General features: G+C 35.4%; 1 protein-coding gene across 1 annotated transcript in view; it reads left to right on the forward strand.

The window, feature by feature from the left end:
- TBC1D5 (TBC1 domain family member 5) overlaps nucleotides 1-24105 on the forward strand; it is a 547758-nt gene that overhangs the window by 22425 nt on the left and 501228 nt on the right. Inside the window, exon 2 of the mRNA XM_059390875.1 lies at nucleotides 18660-18718. The gene's annotated coding sequence lies outside the window, so the exon portion shown is untranslated. The remainder of the gene's footprint in view (nucleotides 1-18659; nucleotides 18719-24105) is intronic.

Here is a 24105-nt window from a genome sequence, read left to right on the forward strand (position 1 = left end):
GAGAAATGTCTGTTCATGTCTTATGCCCATTTCTTGATTGGATTATTTCTTCTTTGGGTGTTGAGTTTGGTAAGTTCTTTAATAGACTTTGGATACCAGCCTTTTATCTGATAAGACATTTGCAAATATCTTCTCCCATTCTGTTGGTTGTCTTTTGGTTTTGTCCACTGTTTCCTCTGTTCTGCAAAAGCTTTTGATCTTGATGAAGTCCCAATAGTTCATTTTTGCCCTTGCTTCCCTTGCCTTTGGAGACCTGTCTAGTAAGAAGTAGTTGTGGCCAAGGTCACAGCAGTTGCTGCCTGTGTTCTCTGCAAGGATTTTGATGGATCCCTATCTCACATTTAGGTCTTTCATCCATTTTGAGTCTGTTTTTGTGTGTGGTGTAAGAAAGTGGCCCAGTTTCATTCTTCTGCATATGGCTGTCCCAATTTTCCCAACACCATTTATTGAAGAGACTTTTTTTTTTTTTCCATTGGGTATTCTTTCTTGCTTTATCAAAGATTAGTTGACCATAGAGTTGAGGTTCTCTTTTCTGTTCCATTGATCTGTGTGTCTGTTTTTGTGCTACCCCTTACTGTCTTGATGATTACAGCTTTGTAATAAAGCTTGAAGTCTGGAATTGTGATGTGCCCCACTTTGGTTTTCTATTCAACATTCCTCTGGCTGTTTGAGGTCTTTTCTGGTCCCATACAAATTTTAGGATCATTTGTTCCATTTATTTGAAAAAAAAGTTCATGGTATTTTGATAGGGATGGCATTGAATATATAGATTGCTGTAGGTAGTATGCATATTTTAACAATATTTGTTTCTCCAGTCCACAAACATGGAATATTTTTCCATTTCTTTGTGTCTTCCTCAATTTCTTTCATGCATGTTCTATAGTTTTCTGAGTACAGATCCTTTGCTCCTTTGGTTAGGCTAATTCCTAGGTATATTACAAATTTTGGCACAATTGTAAATGCGACTGACTCCTAATTTCTCTTCTGTCTCATTGTTTGTGTGTAGAAATACAACTGATTTCTGTGCATTGATTTTATATCCTGCCACTTTTCTGAATTCCTGTATGAGTTACAGCAATTTGGGGGTGTAGTGTTTTGGGCTTTCCTCATAGAATATCATGTCATTTGTGAAGAGTGAGAGTTTGACTTCTTTGCCGATTAGGATGCCTTTTATTTCTATTTGTTGTCTGATTGCTGAGGCTAGGATTTCTAGTACTATGTTGAACAACAGTGGTGATGGTGAACATCCTTGTCACGTTTCTGGCCTTTGGGGAAAAGTTCTTAGTTTTTCCCCAATGAGGATAATTTTCACTGTGGGTTTCTCATATATGGCTTTTATGATATTAAGTCATGTTCTTTCTATCTCTACAATGTGGAGAATTTTTATCAAGAAAGGATGCTGTATTTTGTCAAGGATGCTTCTATTTTGTTTTTCCTGCATCAATTGAAAGGATCTTATGGTTCTTGTCCTTTCTTTTATTAATGTGGTATATCACATTTGTGGATGCTGAACCACCCTTGCAGCCCTGCAGTAAATCCCACTTGGTCGAGGTGAATAATCCTCTTCATGTGCTACTGGATCCTATTAGTATCTTGGTGAGAATTTTTACATCCATGTTCATCAGGGATATTGGTCTGTAATTCTTTTCAGTAGGGTCTTTGGTTTTGGTATCAAGATAATGCTGGCCTAAAAGAGTTTGGAACTTTTCCTTGCATTTCTGTTTTTTTGAAACAGCTTCAGAACAATAGGTATTAATGCTTCTTTAAATGTTTGGTAGAATTCTCCTGGGAAGCCATCTGGCCCTGGACTCTTGTTTGCTGAGAGATTTTTGATTACCTCTTCAGTTTCCTTGCTGGCTATGGTTTCTGTTCAGGTTTTCTTTTTTTTTTCTTTTTTTTTTTTAAAGATTTTATTTATTTATTTGTCAGAGAGAGAGCGAGCGAGAGCGAGCACAGGCAGACAGAGTGGAAGGCAGAGTCAGAGGGAGAAGCAGGCTCCCTGCGGAGCAAGGAGCCCGATGTGGGACTCGATCCCAGGATGCTGGGATCATGACCTGAGCCGAAGGCAGCGGCTTAACCAACTGAGCCACCCAGGCGTCCCTGTTCAGGTTTTCTATTTAGTCCTGTTCGTCAGTTTTGGTAGTTTATACATATCTCTAGGAATGTATCTATTTCTTCCAGAGTGTCAAATTTGCTCATAATATGTTCTTATAATGGTATTTTTTTGGTGTTGGTCCTGATCTCTTGTGTTTCAACCATGATTTAATTTATTTAGGTCCTTTTTCTTTTCTTTTTGGTAAGTCTGGTCAGGGGTTTATCAATCTTACTAATTCTTTCAAAGAACCAGCTCTCAGTTTCATTGTTCTGTTCTACTGTTTTGTTTTTGTTTTTGTTTTTTTTTTTGGTTCATTCATTTGTGCTCTAATTATTCTCTTGATGGGTTTAGGATTTATTTGCTTCTTTAGGTGTAAAGTTAGGTTGTGTATTTGAGATCTTCTTTTTTTGAGAAGGGCTTGTGTTGCTATATACTTCCCTCTTAGGTTCATTTCTCCGGCATTCCTCAGGCTTTGAATGTTGTGTTTTCATTTTCATTTGTTTCCATGAATTTTTTTTCATTCTTTAATTTCCTGGTTAACCTCTTCGTTCTTTCGTAGGGTGCTCTTTAGCCTCCATGTATTTGGGTCTTTCCAAATTTCCTCTTGTGATTGAGTTCTAGTTTCAAAGCGTTTTGGTCTGAAAATATGCAGGGAATGATCCTAGTCTTTTGGTACTGGTTGAGACCTGATTTGTGTTCCCAAATGTGATCTATTCTGGAGACTGTTACCTTGCATTCGAGAAAAATTTGTGTTCTGTTGCTTTGGGATGGAATGCTTTGAATATATCTGTAAAGTCCATCTGGTTCAGTATGTCATTCAAAGCCATTGTTTCTTTGTTATCTTCTGCTTAGATGATCTGTCTTAGTGAGTGAGGTGGTATAGTTCCTATTATTTTAACATTATTGATGTGTTTCCTTAATGTTATTAATTGGTTTATATAATTGGCTGCTTCCATGTTAGGGGCATACATATTTACAATTGTTAGATGATTTTGTTGGAGAGACAGTTTAATCATGATATAGTGTCCTTCCTCATCTTTTATTATAGTCTTTGGCTTAAAATCTAATTTGACTGATATAAGGATTGCTGCCCCAGCTTTCTTTTGATGTCTATTAGCATGATAAGTAGTTTTCCATCTCCTTACTTTCTATCTGGAGGTGTCTTTGGGTCTAAAATGAGTCTCTTGCAGACAGCATATTGATGGGTCTTTTTTTTTTTTTTAATCTAGTCTGATGCCCTGTTGTCTTTTAATTGGAGTATTTAGTCCAAGTAACTATTGAAAGATACAAATAGTGCCACTGTTTACCTGTAAAGTCATTATTTCTGTATAACATCTCTGTTGCTTTCTGGTCTATGTTACTTTTGTGCTCTCTCTTTTCTTAAAGGATCCCCTTTAATATTTCCTGCAGAGCTGGTTTAGTGATCACAAATTCTTTTAGCTCTTTTTTGGTCCTGGAACCTTTTTATGTCTCCTATTTTCAGTGACTTCCTTGCTGGATGAAGTGTTCTTGGTTGCATATTTTTCTGATTTAGCACTCTGAATATATCATGCCAGTCCTTTCTGGCCTGCCAGGTCTCTGTGGAGAGGTCTGCTGCCAGTCTAATGTTCCTCTCCTTGTTGGTTACAGACCTCATTTCTCTTTGTCTCTGAGATTTGCAAGTTTCAGGATTATATATTGTAGTGTTGAGCTATTTTTATTGATTTATGTCTTCTACTTTTGAATGCTTGTTTCCTTCCTCAGATTAGGGAAGTTCTCAGCTATAAGTTGCTCCAGTATACCTTCTGGCCCTCACTGCTCTTTCCTCTTCTGGGATCCCAACTATTCTAATATTGTTTTAATCTTTGGTATCACTTATCTGTCAAATTCTCCCCCTGTGATCCTGTAGTTGTTTATATCTTTTTTATTCTCCACCATTTTGTCTTCTAAATCACTGATTGTTCTTTTACCTCATTGATCCTCGCAGTTAGAGCCTCCATTTTTGATTGCATCTCATTAGTAGCCTTCTTGATTTCAACTTGATTAGATTTTAGTTCTTTTATTTCTCCAGGAAGGGATTCTCTAGTGTCTTCTGTGCTTTTTTCAAGCCCAGCTAGTATCATTATAATTATTATCTGATCTTTATTTCCAGCATCTTACTTATATCCATACTGATTCGGTCCCTGGCAGTCAGTACTGTCTCTTTTTCTCTTTTTTGAGGTGAGTTTTTCCATCTTTTCAGTCTCTCAGGAGAAGAATATATGAATGAGAGATGAAAATACTAAAGTGGTAACAACAACCCCAGAGAAATATACACTAATCAAGTCAGAAGACACCTGAAACAGACAAAAAAAGAATGTAACTGATTGGTGAACAGAACAGAGTAATATACTGGATCTTGTGTGTATATTGGTCTGTTTGTTAGAAAACTAGATCCTAAAGTTGTAAATGAAGAAAAACTTATACATGTACACAAATGCAATGAAGGGATAGAATGTAACTGTAAAAATGAGAATTAAAAGACAACAAACAAAAAATGGAAAAAAAAGGTATGAGGAAACAGCTGAAGAGAACAATAATACACAAAATCGTGGGTGTATTTTGGAATATTTGTTAGAAGAAATTGAATCCCAAAATTGTAAAGAAAGAGAAAGTTATGTATATACAATATAAAATTAAAGACAATGAAAGGATAGAATGTAACTGTAAAAATGAAAGTTAAAAAAGACTTTAGAGAGGTTATGAAATTAGTTGAAAAAGGAAAGAAAAAAAATTAAAATTGAAAGACTAAAGAATCATGAGGAAAAAAAACCCATGAATTCTGTATATTGTTTTCCCCTAACACTGAAGTTTTGTATGTCTGTGTGACTGGGAAACTTATTCTTGGCCAGGATGTTTTTGCGGATCTTCTGGGTGAGTAGTTTGTTGCACTGATTCTCAGGTGTCTTTGCCAGGGCCAGTCCTGTACTGTCCTGCCTAGAGGTTAGGCTAAGTGGCCTAGGTTGCTTTGTGTGGCTTTTGTTCCCTGAAGGCTTCCTCCTCAGCTTTAGAGGAGGAGAATGAAAATGGCGGCCTTCCAGTCTCCAGTCTTAGAGCCGAAAGCTCAGGGCCCCACTTCTCAGTGCACCCTCAGGGAAAAGCGATCAGTCACTCCTGCCTCCCTGGTCTTAGTTCACATGCCATGCTCCCCTGGCCTGTGACTGAGTGTTTTTTTAAATCTCAGGCACATGACCACGTTTTGAGTCTTGAAACTCTGCAGGATCCTGCTGCACACATGTGGGCTGCTGGTCCCAGGGGAGATAGGAGGGGCGATCTCATCCTGGTTCCACTGCCTGCTTGGCCTCTGCTTGGAGAGCCATGCCCCGGTGTGCAGTTTATGGGAATGCTGAGCTATAAGCCCACTCCTGGGTTTGCTGATTGCAGCTGGCTTTGCTGCTCTGATGCCTGGGAGCTCTGCTGCACTTACGTAATCCTGGTCATCCTGTGACCTTAGGGATTCAGAGACCACCTAGAATTCTGCCCTGCCTCACTACCTGAGTGCATTTCAGGCATTTCAGTGCATCCCTCACCAGAGCAGACATCTAAAAGTTCCAATTTTGTCCTCTGCTGCTATATCACTTTCTGGTGCTGTGTTAAGGAGGCTCCCTCCCCACCATGGTCTATCTCTCCGTATACTGCCCCACCTCCTACCTTGCAGAAAGTGGTTGCTTTTCAATTTGTATAGTTGCAGCTATTTTCTTAGATCTTCTGTTGAGTTTGCAGGTGTTCAGAATGACTTAATTAGCTATCTAGCTGTATTCCTGGGACCAGACAAAACTGAGGTCTCCTACTCCTGTGCCATCTTAGACTCCTCCCCATTTTTTAAACAGTTTTAACTGTTATAATTCACATGCTGATCAGTCCATTTATTTTAAAGTGTACAATTCAGTGGCTTTGAGATTTCCACAGAGTTGGTCAGGCATCACTACAATTAGTTTTTAGAACTTTTCATCATCCTTAAATATGGTTTGTGCTGCTTAGCCATAGGCTTTACCATTTCTGCAAAAAGGCTATTGGAATTTTGATAGAGATTGCATTGAATCTGTAGATTACTTTGAGTAGTATTTATATCTTAAGAATATTAAGATTTCCTACCCATAAACTTAGAATATCTTTCCATTTATTTAGGTCAACTTTAATTTCTTTCAGCAGTTTTCTGTAATTTTTAGTGTATAAGTCTTTCATTTCCTTGGGTAAATTTATTTCTGGTTGTTTCATTCTTTTTGATGCTATTATAGATGGAATAACTTTCTAAATTTTCTTTTTTGGGTCGTTCATTGCAGATACACAACTGATTTTGTGTGTTGAAATTGTACCCTGCAACTTTGCAGAAATTGTTTATTTGGTCTTCTGGTTTCTTGTGGATTCTTTTGGAATTCTGTTTTATATATAGGATCATTTCACTTGTGAATAGAGATAGTTTTACTTCTCTCCGAATTTGGATGCCTTTGACTTTTTAAAATTTCATTGTCTAACTGTTCTGGCTAGAATTTCCAGTAGATTGTTGAATTGCAGTTGTAAATATGGGCATCCTAGTTTTTTCATGATCTTAGAAGTAAAGATTTCAGTCTTTCATCATAAGTATGATGTTACCCTTGGAGTTTTCATAAGTGCCTTTTATCCTGTTGAGGGGGGTTTCCTTAATTCCTGGTTTTCTAAGTGTTTTTTTAATAAAAGGGTGGTTTGAATATTAAGTGCATTTTCTGCCTCAGTTGTTATGATCATGTGCTTCCCCCCCCCATTCTATTAATGTGTATCACAATGACTAATTTTGTTGTGTTGACTCATCCTTGAATTCCTGGGATAAATTCCACTTGGTCTTGATGTAAGTCCTTTTAATATTCTGTTGGATTTGGCTTGTTAGATCTTAGTTGGACATTTTTTTTTAAGATTTTATTTATTTATTTGGCAGACAGAGATCACAAGTAGGCAGAGAGGCAGGCAGAGAGAGCGGGGGTGGGGTAGGGGGAAGCAGGCTGAGTGGAGAGCCCAATGTGGTCTTGATCCCAGGACCCTGAGATCATGACCTGAGCTGGAGGCAGAGGCTTAATCCACTGAGCCACCCAGGTGCTCCTGGTTGGACATTTTCTGACATATTCAGAGTATAATCTGTAGTTTTTTTTTTCATGTGAAGCCTTAGTTTCTTTTTGGTATCAGGGTAATGCTTGGTGCTTAGAATGAGTTGGGAAGTTTTCCCTTTTCTTTCATTATTTTTAAGAGTTTGAAAAGAATTGGTATTAATTCCTTAAATATTTGATATAATTCACTGGTGAAGCCATCTGGTCCTGGACTTCTTTATTGGTAGGTCTTTGAGGTAGGTCTAGTGGCTTAGGTTATTTGAAGTTTTTCTTTTTCTTCTTGAGTCAGTTTATGTAATTTGTGTGTTTCTAGACATTTATCCATTTCTCTGGGTTATCTAATATGTTGGCATAAAATTCTTCACATTATTTTCATATGATCCTTTTTACTTCTCTAAGTCTATAGTAATGTTTCTACTCTCATCTGTGATTTTTGTTATTTGTGTCTTTTCTTTTATAGCTAAAGATTTGTCAGTTTCATTGATCTCAAAGAACAGCTTCTGGTGTTGACTCTTTTGTGTTTCTTTATTTTACGTCTGATCTTTATTATTTCCTGCTTCTGAAAGCTTTGTATTTAGTTTGCTTTTCCTTTTCTCAGTCCTCAAGTTAGGTTACTGGTTTGAGCTCTTCTTCTTAATGTAGGCATTTACAATTATAACACCCATCTGAGCATGATCTTACTGTTTCCTGTAAGTTTTGATATGTTGTGTTTGTTTTCATTCATCTCTAATTTCTGATTTCTCCTTTACCAATTGCTTGTTTTGGACTGTATTAGTTTCCATGTATTTGTGAAATTTCCTTCTGTAGTTTAGTTTTATTACATTGTGTCAGAAAAAAGATAATTTGTGTAATTTCAGTGTTTTGAAATTATTGAGACTTGTTTTATGGTGTAACATATGGTCTTTCCTGGAGAATGTTCCATATGCACATGGATGAATATATTCTACTATTCTGTAGAGTGTTCTATATATAGCCGATTAGGTCTAGTTGGTTTATAGTGTTGTTTATGTCCTCTATTTTCTTATTGATCTTCTTGCCAGATGTTTTATCTGTTATGAGAAGTAGAGGATTGAACTCTCCAACTATTTATGTGGAACTGTTTATTCTTCAGTTCCACTGGACGCTTTTTTGTTTACTTTTACAATAATTACAGAAAAGAAGCACTTGCCTCTGCCATTTTGTTATGTGTTTCCTGTATATCTTACTCCTTTTTTGCCTCTCCATTACTGTCCTTTTTTGTGCGTTTAATTGATTTTTGTAGTGAATCATTTTGATTCCCTCATTTCCTTTTGTGTATATTTTTAGATATTTCTTTGTGGTTACCATGAAGATAACTACTAATGTTCTGAATTTATCACAGTCTAGGTCAAATTGGTACCAGCTTAACTGTAATGCATACAAATCTCTGTGCCTATGACACCTTTGTCCTCTCACCCTTTTTGTTTTTGTCTCTGGTTATGTCTTTATACATTGTATGCCAGTACCACAGATTAATAATTTTAAAAAATGTATTTTTCTTTTAAATCTTGTAGGAAATAAAAAATGAGGCTACCAGTAAAAAGTACAATAATAGTGGCTTTTTATTTGCCCATGTGTTTACCTTCTTTGGAAGTCTTTATTCATATGGCAATGAGTTATTTTGTAGTGCTTTTCATTTAGACTAAAGCATCCCTTTAGCATTATTTGGGACCCATTATATGAGTCTAGTGGTAATGAACTATGTTAACTTTTTTTTTTTTTGCTTTTTTTTTTTTTTTTTTAAGTGGGCTCCACACCCAGCGTGGAGCCCAGAGTGGGGCTTGAACTTATGACCCTGAGATTGGGACCTGAGCTGATATCAGGAGTTAGATGCTTAACTGACTGAGCCACTGAAGTGCCCCTATCTGGGAATATCTTAATTTCTGTCTCATATTTGAAGGATGGTTTTGCCATATACAAAATTCTTGGTTGACAGTTGTATTAGGCTGGGTTTTCCAGAAAAAAGAGAATCAATAGGATATGTGTGTGTGTGTGTCTGCACACCCATCACGTGTGTGCATGCATGCATTTACTTAAACATTTGTTATAAGGAATTGGCTCAGGTGATTTTGAAGGCTGAGAGATCCCACAATTTGCAGTCATAAGATGGAGACCCAAGAAAGCCAGTGGTGGTCTTCTAGTCAGAGTCCGAAGGCCTGAGAACCAGGATTGCTGATGGGTTGTTTTGGTCCGAAAGTTGGTAGGCTCCAGATCTAAGCAGAACCAGTGTTTCAGTTCAACTCCAAAGGAAGGAAAGGACTATAGATCCAGCTCAATGCAGTTAATCAGGGGAGTTCATTTTTACTCAGTCTTTTTGATCTTTGATTATCTGGTTGAGGCCTACCTGCCTTGTGAAGGGGAATCTGCTTTACTCAGTCTACCAGTTCAGATGTTAACTTCAGCCAGAAACACCTACACAGACATATCTTAAATAATGTTTGATCAAATGTCTGGCCACTCTGTGGTTCAGTCAGGTTGACACATAAAATGAACCATCTCAAGGTTTCTTCTTATAGTACAAATTTGTTATCTTACTGCCTTCTGTCCTCCTTGTTTTCTGATGAGAAATCAGCTGTTAACCTTATTGAGGCCTCCCTGTACTTGATGAATCACTTTTATTGGGCTGCTTTCATGATTCTGTCTTTGGGCTTCATTAGTTTTATTAGAATGGGTCTCTGAATTTATTCTGCCTAGCATTCAACCTTCTTAGATTTGTAGATTCATCAATTTCATCTTATTTGGGAAGATTTTTCACCTCTTTAAACAGTCTGTTCCTTTCCTTTTCCTCCCTTTGGGACTCTCATATTGTCTGTGTTGGTCAGCTTGATGTCTCAGAAGGTCTCTTAGGTTCTGTCTTTTCTTCATTCTGTTCTCTCCTTCTCAGATTCAGCAATTACAAATACCCTAAATTCAGATTCATTGAGTTTTCTGCTTGCTGAAATTGCTCTTGGGTCAGTCTAGTGATTTTATTTTATTTTTTCCCATTGTCATTATGCTTTCAATTTCAGCATTTCTCTTTGGTTCTTTTTTATAATTTCTCTCTTTATCGATGCTCTAATTTTGCTTATACATTGATTCTATGAATTGTTTTTGTTGTTTTTTTCTCATTTTCTTTAATCTTTTTAAGCATATTTTAGACTGTTGTTTTAAAGCCTTTGTCTAGTAAGTATGATGTCTGGATTTCCTCAAGGATAGTCTTATCAATTTTCTATTGGATGGGTCATTCTTTCCTGTTTCTTCCTATGCCTTGTAATTTTGTTGTTGTTGTTGTTGATATGTTGATAACTGGGTATATGGATATTATAATGTTATAACTCTGTAAATCAGTAGTCTCCATTTTCCTCAAGGTTTTATGTCTTTTTTGTTTGTTAAAGTCTCCAGTAGTCCATTTTGTTGAGTGGTTTTTTTTTTCAAGTCTTTTTTTTTTTTTTTTTGCAAAGACTTTATTCCTTGTCATGTGTGGTCAGATAATTCTCTCGATTTCGTTTGTGTTCATCCAAGTTTTGACAGACTGATTTGAGTGCCATAAACTAAAACAAAAACCAAATAGTTCTAAACAAATGGAAGAATACCTTTCCTGGGGTTTGTAGATTGACTGTCAGGGCAGTCCTTCACTTAGGCAGATTTGCACTGAGCCCAGGGGTCATTCCAAGCTTAGAGATCTCTCAGGTCTTTCCTTCCCTTCCATTATCTTCCCTTCCACTTATTTATTTATTTATTTATTTAGGACCGGGCAAGTGAGCACAAGTGGGAGGGAGGGGCAGAGGGAGAAGCAGACTCCTTGCTGAGCAGCAGCCTGATGTGGCTGAGCCCCTCCTAGGACTCTGGAATCATGATCTCAGGTCGTTTCTCAGCATGCATATTGTTGTCGGTGTATGTGTTGTCTTCACAGTTTCATCTATACTCTTAATTTGTCAAAGAAATACTCTGCAGCATTTGCTCCTGTGCCTTAGGTAATTTATTCTATGTTTATATAGTAATCTTTTGTTCCAGGCCTTTTAAAGTTGTCAGTTTTGCTTGCTATGTTTTCAAATGACTACTGGCTCTTCAGCTTGAGCTCTGAGTTAGGTGAAACAGAGATGAGCATCTTGCATCAGTCCTTCAGGTAGTACCCAGACAGGTGAGAATAGATATTCACATGAATTTGTGAATAAAATCTGTTCTGCTGTCTCTGGGAACAGGGTTCCATACTAGGAACATAGATTAAAGTTGCTGCTGTGCCAGGTTTTAAAATTGTCTTTTTCTTTATTTGTCATTTGCTTGGTTGTAAATCTTTATCTGTTTTCCCTAGTTTTAACAACTTGGTTCTGATAGTGCTTGTTTTTTGACATTTCTGTCAGGTGGGAGTACTTGAAGTTCCCTACCTTGTCATTTTGCTGACTTTGTTTTTCATTGTGGTTTTAATTTGTAATTTTCTGATGACTAACGATGTGCATCTTTTTAGGTGTTTTTTTGGCATTTATATATATTCTCTGGAGACTTGTTTATTTACATCTTTTGTCCAGTTTTTAATTGGGTTGTCTTTCTGTTATTGAATTTTGAGATTCTTTTTTTTAAGATTATATTTACTTATTTGACAGACAAAGATCACAAGTAGGCAGAAAAAACAGGCAGAGAGAGAGAAAGAGGAGGAAGCAGGCTCCCTGCTGAGCAGAGAGCCCGATGTGGGGCTCGATCCCAGGAACCTGGGATCATGACCTGAGCCGAAGGCAGGGGCTTTAACCCACTGAGCCACCCAGGTGCCCTGAATTTTGAGATTCTTTATATATTTTTGTATATTGAATACAAATAACTTATTAGGTAAATGACTTAGAAACATTTTCTTTTATTCTGTGGGTTGTCTTTTCACTTTGTTGAAGTGTTGAGCTGTACACTGAAGCACAAAAGTTTTAAATTTTTAGTGATATTTAGTGATACTTATTTTTCCTTTTGTTACTTGTACTTTTGGTGTCATAACTCCAAACTCTACTTAAGGGGCAGGTGGAAAAAAACAAGAGAGTAAACTACCGGTATCTGCTATTAGAATGACCACTGGGTATGTACATGTTTGATTTTTGAATGCTGATTGTAGGTGTCAGTTGTGTGAAATTATGGTTAGGTTTCTCCTAGTTATAATCCATTTTACCTGTCATTATTTTCCCTTGGTCATTGTAGATGTTTTCTGTTACATCTATCCCTCATAGGGCCTTGTCTGAGAATTGATGCTTCAGCTTCAAGGGTAGGCCTCTAAAGCTTTGTAGTGTTTATAAAGTAGGACCATCGTATTCCTAGTACATATAGCTGTTGGGACCATAGGTAGACCCCTGTGCTAACTTGGATAAGCAGCTTTTCAGCAATTTAGAATTGTTGGAAAGGAAAGATCCAAGTTAGATTCTGTTGGGTTCTTCTTCTAGACAAATGTGTATTACTGAGGCATGGACAACCATGGTTAGCCTATGGTCATAGAGAAACAGTGGAGGGGACTGGTGTGTAGAGAGCAAAATGAAGCCCACTTTCAGAGAAAAACTGACTGTCACCTTTTAGAGGCAGTTTAGTTCCAGAGGTTAGAATAGATTTAATTCTTGGCAGCTTTGTAGTACCTGATTTCCAACTCCCACTGTAATTTCTACTTGTCAGTTCTGTGAAATACCTTTATTTTTTTTTAATGTAAGTTCTCATTTTGGGCTAAGTACCTTTGTATATGTTTTTGTTATTGCCACCCAGAAAACTTTGTCTAAGAGAGTGGCATGTTGAGATGAAAATATCCACTGAGTAAACAGAAGGGAGTGAGGAGACCATTTCCTGTGAGATGTTGATAAAATTTTAACTTGTAATGCTGGGCAGTAACACAATGGTGATGATTATTTTTAATGTGGATTTGAGTGCTTACCTGTGATTTAAATTTAATTAGGCATCTGTTTTATATTGCTTATGTTCTTTGGTGTACAGGCTTTCTAATTTAAACAACTTTTCTTTGAAAATAATAGAATGAAAATAATTTAGTATTATCTGTAAAATTGAACATATATGTAACCTGTGACACAATTTCCCTTCTAGTTTGTAAGTCATATTCTTGTATGTGTGTACCAGGATATGTGCTCAAGAATGATTTGTTAGATGCATTATTTGTAGTAGTGTAAACTTAGAAATACTGAAATATACAGCATAGGAGAAAGGATGAAGTTGTGAGTACATTAACATGTTCATACAGTCATATATTGAAGTGTTATAGAGTAGTACAAATTAATGACCTATAACCACATATACTCACACTGTTCATCTTAGACACATACAATATTTAGTGAAAACTAGTGTGTCTTCTCCGAAAAAAACACATACCCAGGCTTACCTTGGAAATATTTCTTGTTTGGTTACAGATCTCTTTAATAAGTAAATATTGCAAGAAAATAAGTCAGATGAATATTTTTGGTTTCTCAGTGCATATAATAAAAGTTTATACTGTTGGTGGCAATGCAAGTTGGTGCAGCCACTTTGGAACATAGTGGAGATTCCTCAAAAAATTAAAAATAGAGCTACGCTATGACCTGTCACTTACACTGCTGGGTATTTACCCCAAAGATACAGATGTAGTGAAAAGAAAGGCCACATGTACTCCAATGTTCATAGCAGCAATGTCCACAATAGCCAAACTCTGGAAAGAGCCCAGATGCCCTTCAACAGATTAATGGATAAAGAATATATAGTCCATAAACACAATGGAATATTACTCAGCCATCAGAAAGGATGAATACCCAACTTTTGCATCAACATGTATGGGACTGGAGGAGATTATGCTGAGTAAAATAAGTCAGGCAGAGAACGTCAAATATATGGTTTAACTTTCTTGTGGAACATAAGGGATAACATGGAGGACATTAGGAGAAGGAAAGGAAAAAGGGAATCGGAGGGGGAGATGAACCATGAGAGACTGTGGATTCTGAGAAACAGTTTTAGAGGGAAAGGTGTGGTGGAATGGGTAAGCCTGGTGGTGGGTATTAAGGAGGGCACGAATTGCATGGAGCACTGGGTGTGGTACATAAACAACGAATCTTGGAATACTACATCAAAAACAAATGATGTACTGTATGGTGACTAACATAATACAATAAAAAAGTTAAGTTTATACTATATTATAGTCTATTTAGTGTGCAATAGCATGCCTAAAAACAATGTACATACCTTAATTAAAAATACTTTATTGCTAAAAAAATTTTTATTGCTAGAAAATGTCAACTATTTTCTGAGCTTTCAGTGCGTCATAATCATTGATCACAGATCTTCATAAATAATAATGAAATAAGTTTGAAATATTGCAAGAATTACTAAAGTATGAGACAGACACAAGGTGAGCAGCTGTTGGGAAAATGGAGCTGATAAACTTGCTTGATGCAGGGTTGGTACAAACCTTCATTTTGTTTAAAAAAAGGGGGGGCAGTATCTGTGAAGTGCAATCAAGTGAAGCACAATAAAATAAGCTATGCCTTGTAGTGTGATTCTTATTTTAATGGGGGAAGTTCAAAACAAGTTAAAAACTAAACAAAGTGTTTAATTATACAAAAACAGGGTAAAATGTTAAGGAAATGTGAAAGTATGATCAAGGGAAAAATTAGGATAGTAATTTCCTGTAGGGATGTGGGGCAGGTTATAATTGGGGATGAAAACACCAGGAACTTAAATATAATGTTCATATTGTACTTTTTAGGAAAGAGATGAGTTGATCATATTTATTTATAGATATCATATTTATTCTCTACACATATTGAATACCTCCTTAAACAAAGCTAAAAACTTATAAATATGTTTGGTATAAAAAACAATATATATATATTTACAAAAATAACCATCATAGAAACAAACTCAGCATTTCTAAAACTGAAATAATCACAGTCTTTTAAAATCAAGTGTTCTTGGGGTGCCTGCATGGCTCACTAATTTGAGTGATAGACCCTTGGTTTCAGCTCAGGTTGTGATCTCAGAGTCGTGAGATCTAGCCCTGCCTTGGGTTCTGTGCTTAGTGCAGAGTCTGCTTGGGACTCTCTCCCTCTCCCTTTCCCTCTGTCCGTCTGCCTTGCTCACACACATTCTCATGCTTTTTCTCAATTAAAGAAGTCTTTAAAAAGAAATCAAGTGTTCTCTCCACACTTTGCTCTTTATTTGCCTCATACCATCTTCTCAGCCTCCAAGTCTTAAGGGTTACTCTTGACTTCTTTATCCTCAGATTAATTTATTGACTTAACTTACAGGTATTTACGTGCTACAGATATTGTAATAAGCAAAATTTATAATGAGCATTTTCCTAAAATAAATGAAGCAGTCTTTATCTTTTCCTCTCTTGTAACATGAGGTTATTCAACAGGTTCTTTCCATTCCTATCAATACGCCTAGGTGAATCTATGTTTTCTTTTTAGAGTCCCTGAATTTCAAGTCCTTACATGCCTGTACTGTTTCCTGACTGGCTTTCCTATCTGTATTCTTCCCTCTTTTTAGTTCATTCTTCTTCTTCTTTTTTTTTTTTTTAAAGAATAATTATTGGAGAGAGAGCACGTGAGTGAGCTTGCAGGAATGCCAGAGGGAAGAGGCAGAGGGAGAGCGAATCTAAGCAGACTCCCTGCTGAGTGCAGAGTCCATCAAGAGGGCAGATCCCATGACCCTGAGATGATATCCCAAGCCAAAAACAAAAGTCGGACACCCAACCAACTGAGCAACCCAGGCACCCCTTAGTTCATTCTTCTTACTGATACAGGATTCATCTTCCTAAAGCGTTTATTGATCATTTTTACACATTTCCTCAGAAACCTGGGGTACTAGAATGTTGAGGTACATTTTCTTTAGGTGGGGTACCAGTCTTCTACAAACTATTTTTTTTACCAGGGGTCCACACTCCTATTTGGGGCAGGAGGTTAGGGGGAGACACACAGGTACCTCTCTTACTGGTTGCTTCACCTTAACGCGTGGGGGTGGAGGTGGCCTGCCTGATATTCTTACTCTTTGTGCTGCTGATAGCCTTCAGACTTCCGCTAGCTTCAAATAACATAGCTTTTTTGTATTTGGGATTCTCAGAGAAACTCCTGTATTTTGCAGCAAATGTGGTAGTTTTTTGTTGTTGTTTGTACTTCAGTTAAGATTTTGTTTTCTGTATTCCTGGTATTCCTCTTAGTTTCTGGTCTACCTTCTGGTTTTTTTAGTCTGGTCAGCACTGGAATCATTGTCAGTAGAATCAACATTTCATTGTGCCACTGTCTTAGACAAGGTTCTTTTGGTGCCAGTAACAGAAATTCATACAAGACTGCTTAGCCCAGAGTAGAATTTATATCAAAAAACAACAAAAATCATTTCATAGAACTGATGAGGGGGAATTGCAATTGATCTTTACAGAAATTTGGAAATCAGGGATCATGTATTTTAGATCTAATTTCTGTAGATTTGGTATGAAATAGGGAGGCTACAGTGTGAGTTGAGTCCACTATCTTGATTCAGTCTGATTACCAGTTTTAAAATCAGTTTGCTGAGTAGATTCCTTTATATATAGGAAGTTTGGTAGAAGATATTTCCATCATGGATGTCCAGTTGTTATCTCTAGCCTACTTTTATATGTAGATGTGACCAATTTATAAGTGTTAGAGGAGGAAACTTCTACAGGTGGGGGCATCAGTTGAAACACTTAAAGTATGCTATTTAAAGATCTTATTTATTTATTTGACAGAGATCACAAGTAGGCAGAGAGGCAGGCAGAGAGAGAGGGAGAAGCAGGCTCCCCACTGAGCAGAGAGCCCGATGCGGTGCTCGATCCCAGGATCCTGGGATCATGACCTGAGCTGAAGGCAGAGGCTATAACCCACTGAGCCACCCAGGTGCCCCAAGTATGCTATTTAAAACTCTTTAGGATATTTAAAGTTTTACAAAATGTGGACCAAAGATCATAGTTTTGAAGCTTCTAGAAAAAATAAGTTTTATGAAGTTAGAGTTAATTCAGAATACTAATACTAATCAATGTCAAGAAAAATTCACTTAGCAAAAAAAAAAAGGCAAAGTAACATGAGAAGGGTATAATGTACCCATTTACAGTTAGGGTTTTTATAATTTCTTGGAAGTAGCACATATGTACCTTTTTTCTTGAGTTGCAGTGGCAGTCTCTTTTGGAAAGTTAATGATTTTGCTGGAAATATTTAAATTGGTATGTTATCAAGTTCTGACAAGGATATTTGGAAATCAGAAGTATTATATGTTGATGGTAATACAAATTGATAAAGCTGTTCGGAGAATAGTTGTGCAGTATTCAGTAAAGTAGAAAATATACATGTATATACTTTCATGTATGCCTTAGAACAGTGTTCTCAACCAGGGCATTGTTACCTCTCAAGGGACTTTTGGTAATGCCTGTAGACCTTTTTGGTTGTCACATCTGTGGAGGCATCTAGTGGGTAGAGATCGAGGATGATGCTAAAATGTCCTACAGTTGACAAGGCAGACTCCCACAACAGAGGATTATTCAATCCAAGATGCCTGTAGTGCTGAGGTTGAGAAACCTTGCTTTAGAGAATAAAGTTCACATGTTTTTATATTGTGAACATAGAGGTTTGCTCAAGGATGTTCCTTAAAGCATTGTAATACTACAAAATTAGAAACACTCCAAGTGTCCATTAGTGGACAATTGGATAAATAAGATGTGGTCTGCATATGTGATACAGTACTTCATAATAGGAAGCTTCATTTTAGGGTATCATTCATAATAGTATTCCTATTATAAAGTAATTGGAAGTACTGAACCACATACTGTTGAAAGGAATGAAGTAGAGGCTCCTGGGTGGCTCAGTTGGTTAAGTGTCTGCCTTTGGTCCAGGTGGTGATCTTTGGGTCCTGGAATCGAGCTCCTTGGCTGACTCCCAGCTCAGCGGGGAGTCTGCTTCTTTCTCTCCCACTGCCCCTCCCCTCAACTTGTTTTCTCTCTCTCCCAAATAAATAGAGTCTTTTTAAAAAAAGGAATGAAGTATATCTATATTAGTAGATCACAAAGATAATGTTGAATGAAAAAAGCAAGTGTTTTTTGTATACCACTTATGGAAATTGAAAAAATACACAAAACATGACTCTTACTGCAATATATAAATAAAAATGTAGAAAATGTAAAAGTACATGCCAGTTTCATGACAGTGGTTACTAATAATGAGGTGAAAAGAAGGAAATGGCACTAGGAATGATGAATAGTGGACTTTATCTCTACTTAAGTCTTTTATAAATATAAAGTGAAAAAAAGGTTCATAATTATGGACTTTGAATTCACAAAGTGAGTGCCATTTGTTATAAGTTCTGGTTGGGGAAATGTAGATATTTGTAATATTATTTATTTATTTATTTTTATAGTTCCAAAATTTCTCAAAAAAAAAAACAACTTACCTAATGAATTCCATTTACACCTTTATCTACATTTGGGTTTCATGGCACTTAGTATAGCATGCTTTTTCTTTTTTCAGTTCTTTCTGCTCAAGAAGTTAACTTGGTTTCTTATGGAGAGAAGTATAACTATTTTAAGGTATTTGTTTATTTAATTTATTTTATTTTATTCGTTATTATTTTAAGGTATTCGTTGTTTATTTTATTTATTTTATTCGTTGTTTATTTTATTTATGTGTATAGTTGTGGAGAAGCTATATTAACTGCCATTAACCAGTAAGTTTGTGCTTACTTCACAAAAGTAAAAGCCATCAAAAAGAACTCCCAACAACTGTTTATTTTTGTGTATTAGAATATATAGAAATAATTGGGCTTTCAGGAGAAACATGAACTATTTCTCCTATTTGGACATTTTGTTGCACTGATTTCTTTTTATTGTAAAAGTATTTGATTATAATGGTTTAATCTTTTCAGTAAATATTCAGTAAATTAAATTTATCTAAGTGATTCTAGGAGCTTTACCCCAAAAATGTACTTTAAAATCTGAACTCACATTTTCTGAATAACTGAAAATTTTTATAAATGTTATTAAAGAAAGAAGATGGATATAATGTCCAATATATATATTTTGGAACATAAAGATCAATTTTTATATGTGATAAAATATATTCGTAGCAAAATGAAGTGGAGAGAGTGCATGACCTATAATTTTTTTCCTTAAAGTGATATTGTGTCTCAAATACAATGTAATTAAAAGTTATGAGTAGTTACTCATGATACCTTTGAATTTAAATTATGTCAAATTAAATAATTTAGATTAAAATTGCATTTATAATTATATGAAAGTTTATAATTTTTAAACAAAAAGCATTTACTAAAAATTATCCCAAAGTTTAGAAAACTCACTAATTTAAATTTAAAAACTTAAAATAACCTTTAGTTAATGATTTTTATGTACTTTTCTTAGAACTTAAATGCAAAAATAATAACCCATATTTCCTTACATGTAAATGGCAATCCAATCAAAAGGTGACTGAAAATTAATGACTTTATTTTAAAAGATACAGTTCTTAAAATTTTAGATTAGCTATAATTTTTTTGTTAAAGGATTTAATACAAATGATAAGAATGGCTTAATTATAAAATTCATAAAGATAATTTAAATTCAGAATATTTAATTTAAGATAATTTATGCTCAAATGTATAATTATGAATAGTTATGACTTCTAACTATATAGAATTTAAAATAAGTCCTATAACCTTTTTAGATAATTTTCATAATTAGGTGAGAACAAGGCACGAACTATCTCCCATTTGATTTTCTTGCTAATATTTGCAATTTAATACTAGAGTTATTCCTTAATTGCTGAAAAGGAGTCATCTATAACATGGTTACTAATTATTTTTCTATAATACAATATGTAATTTTAAAGGTTTTATTCAAGAAATGAGTTGGTTAAAAACTTGTAACAGAACAGCTTATTAATGCTGTATATGTAAAGGTAGAGTTAATTCTTTGGTGGATGAAGTGTTTATGGAAAAGAATAGCTGATTAAACTTAGGAATTTATTAGAATTAATTTTCCTTCATGTGTAAATATCTGTACTCCTCCAATAAAGTCATGAGGTTCTGGTTTGAGCAAAACGGTGAGACCTTTAACTGTACCCTTTTTAGTGCTGGCTCTGTGAGGAAGTACTACAAACATTGTGCATTCTTTTCGAGTTGAATTTTAGGGAGATAATATGGAATGGGAGAGAATTAGCACAGTTATTTTAAAATAATACCCACTGCTGAAGAAAATTAATGATTGCCATTAGCTATTTTGGGTTCTGTTCCCAATATCCCATATATGAGTTTATTGCCTGTTCGGTCACTTATTGGGGCTGTTTTTGTGGGAAAACTTTTGATTCTCTGACTTAGGATGTAGGTATCTGTAATTTTAGTTATTGAATATCCCTCTAGTAAGCTCAAGGGGTGCAAAGTACTAACCTTTATTTTCCCCCAATTTTAAGCCATTTACAAATGTTTATTATGATGAATTTTGGCTTTGTGGCTTTTTATGGCTGCTGTAGAATTTGATTTGCTTTTACTTAAATATTTTAAAAGACTGTTATTTTTAGTATTATCTTAAAAACTTATTTACCTGTTCACTTCCATGTTTTAAGTAAGGATCAGGAAGTACCAATGAAAAGCTTATAATTATGGGAACATTTTCTGCATATGGGTGTGTGTGTGTTTGTAGTGTTTGTATGTGTGTGTATGTGTATATGTATATCTAATTTTTTAAAGCCTGCCTTTCTCTCCACAGAGAAGACTTGAAGCAGCTGAGAATACGCACAAATTTGATTATAAATTTGAATAAAAACTCAAAAAGGCACTGAGGGATATTTCATTTTTCTTTGTATTGGAATGACTGGTGATTAAACTTGGTGTGGTTTATCAAAATTTTAAATTATAAGGGTGTGCCTGGGTGGCTCAGTCAGTTAAGCATCTGACTTTTGGTTTAGGCTCAGGTCATGATCTCATGGGCTGTGAGATTGAGCCCTGACAGACTCCACCCTGAGGTTGGAATAAGCTTGAAGATTCTCTTCCTCTGCCCCACTTTCCACTTGTGGGATTGCCAGTGTTGTGCTCTCCCTCAAATAAATAAATCTTAAAAAAATTTTTAATTATAAGGCCAAATATTCTCAGATCCTGACCCCTGAGTCTGGTTGAAACAATGCATTATAAAAAACCCAAACACCAAAACCAAAAAACTTCAGCCTGAATTTCCAGCTTAAATCCATTTTTATTCTAAACCACAAAGTTAAGGTGTTTTGTGTCTTTATGTGCTCAGGTATTAACTTTGAATCAATACGTCTATGGAATAATTTGGAGAAAACTTTCTCTTCTTTAAGGACCTAGCCCCTGAGCTTTTCAAAAGGCTTTCTGCCTTTCTCATCCTTCAATCACTTACCAGATGGATGTTTTAACTGCTTAGCCCAGTTTTACTTTCTTTTGAAATTCTTTTTCTATATCCTGAGATGTAATACTATATGAATCATATTAAGGTTCAATGAGCAATTAAATTTTTAAAAATCTTGCTGAATTGTTTGAATTTAGTGGCACTGAATCAAATAGGTTAATACATCATTTCATTTCATTTATTTGTTATATATGCCTAGTGATTGTCCTTTTAGTTGCATGTGATGGGGAATGATGCTAAGTAGCAACTGTTGATTAGATTTTGGATATCTTTTTCTGTTTATATTGTTACATTTAATTTACATATCTTTTCTTGTATATTTTTTGATGCTGTTCAACATGTTCTTTCACTTTTTAAGCTTTTAGCCATTATTATATCTGTTATATAAAACTGAGGTCCCATCAGGTTATTGTGATACTTCAATTAGATATGTGTCATATGTTTGAAAAATGACCAAACATTTACAAAGGTATTAGTTATGATTCTTCATCAGGTGGTGTGATGCCTTAATTTCTGTTTTTCAGGTAGGTTTGAATTTATATTTGATTTCTGCCAGGTGTCTGGGCGGGGTCTTTTAAATGAACAGCATTTAGAAATAAAAGAATCTGTTCTGCTTAGAGGATTTGATAAGGTAAAGTATGGTGCAGTTTTATGTAGCTCACCTAACATTGAAATGGACAGTAAATGGGAATTGGAATCCTGTTCATTTCAGTGTAATTTTTTTTTATTATGTTCAGTTAGCCAGCATATAGTACATAGTAAGTTTTTGATGCAGTGTTCAAGGATTCAGTAGTTGTGTATAACACCCAGTTCTCATCACAACCTGTGCCCTCCCTTAATACCTATCACCCGGCTACCCCTCACCCTCCTCACTTCTGGAGTCCTCAGTTTCTTGGAGTCCACAGTCTCTCATGGTTTATCTTCGTCTCTGGTTTGTTCCCATTTTCAGTATAATTGAAGGTATTTTTAGCCTGTGCTAATATAAAAATGTATTTCTTCTTGTTTCATAAACGTTATACATTATAAAAAAATAACTCTAATAAGCACAATTTTGTGTCAGTGTCAGTATGGACAGAGTTTGGTGTTTAGTGGAAGTATGAACAGAATGTTTCCACTGGGAGAGGAAATCATTAGCTCTTAAAACTTGTTCTCTAGCAACCTTCTTTACTGAGTTTTGTTTTGTTTTGGTTTGGTTTTGTTTATTTAGCATACATCTAGCCCAAGTTGTTTGTTTTTAAAAATAATGGTAGAAAATGCTAGTTAGGATTTGTGTTGGGGGAATTGTGGTGGTTAAAGCCTCTGCGCTGAGAGTGATTTAATAGATATGTGTTTAGCTGTATCTTTATTATCTTTTTTTCTTACATCTTAGATTGTCCAACTGTGTCTTCAATTAAGCTGGGAGATTTTCAACCATTATTTATTTGAATGTTACCTATAGCCTGTTTTCTCTTTTAATTCTTTTCTAATTCTTTTTCTAATCTTGATCTACTTGTGTTTTAGAGCATTGCTACTTAAAGTGTGATCTTCAGGTCATTGTTGGTCTACAAACTGATTTCGTTGGTCTATGAATTATGGACAGAAATTTGAAGTATACGGTTTTAGAAACTTTTAATAACAAGTTGATATTCCTGTGACATCCAAGCACAGATTTTTTTTGTTTTAAATTCACTTTTATTGAATTTTACAGTTTTTTTCTGCCATGGATTGACAATTTAAAAAATGGCTCTTCACAGATGGTTTCAGTATTACTTTGTTAGTCCTTACTCTATTCTTTGTATTTTTAGCTGCTTTTACATATTTTTTTTTTCTGTATCTCTCTAAACTGAATTTTAGGTAGCTTTTAAATGTCTAATTCTTTTTCTACTTATATTATTTAACTTTTACCCTGAATTAAAACTATGTTTTTGATTTTTGATGTCTTTTTTTTTTTTTAAAGATTTTATTTATTTATCAGAGAGAGAGAGAAGGGGAGAGAGCGAGCACAGGCAGACAGAATGGCAGGCAGAGGCAGAGGGAGAAGCAGGCTCCCTGCTGAGCAAGGAGCCCGATGTGGGACTCGATCCCAGGACGCTGGGATCATGACCTGAGCCGAAGGCAGCTGCTTAACCAACTGAGCCACCCAGGCGTCCCTGTTTTTGATTTTTGGAGCGTTTATTTAACTTGTATGTATATATTAAGCCCTTGTGGTATTTGGAATATCTTTATTGTATAATCTGTTCAATAGTTGAAATTTGTAGTCTAATCCTGCTGTCTTTTGTTCTTTTGTTTGTGTTGACTCATTCATTGTATCTAGTATCTTTGTATGTTTTGTGACTTTTTTTTTTTTTAATTTGAGTAGAGTTTTTTGAAAGCTGCAGTATTCTTTGAGGTCTGGATTGAAGTTATTTTCTTTCACCAATAATTTACCCATGTTTCCCCCAGAGCTTGGGGTATATTAACAGTTTAAGAGTACTTTAAATGACATTGTCATATGAGATTTATTGGCTTATACATATAGTGTGTAGTCTGAGAACCTTTTTGAGGGTTACACTTTGTCCTTACTGTGTCAAAAGAGAATTTTG

Source organism: Mustela nigripes, chromosome 2 (assembly GCF_022355385.1).
Source record: "Mustela nigripes isolate SB6536 chromosome 2, MUSNIG.SB6536, whole genome shotgun sequence".
In the NCBI taxonomy this organism is placed as follows: domain Eukaryota; kingdom Metazoa; phylum Chordata; class Mammalia; order Carnivora; family Mustelidae; genus Mustela; species Mustela nigripes.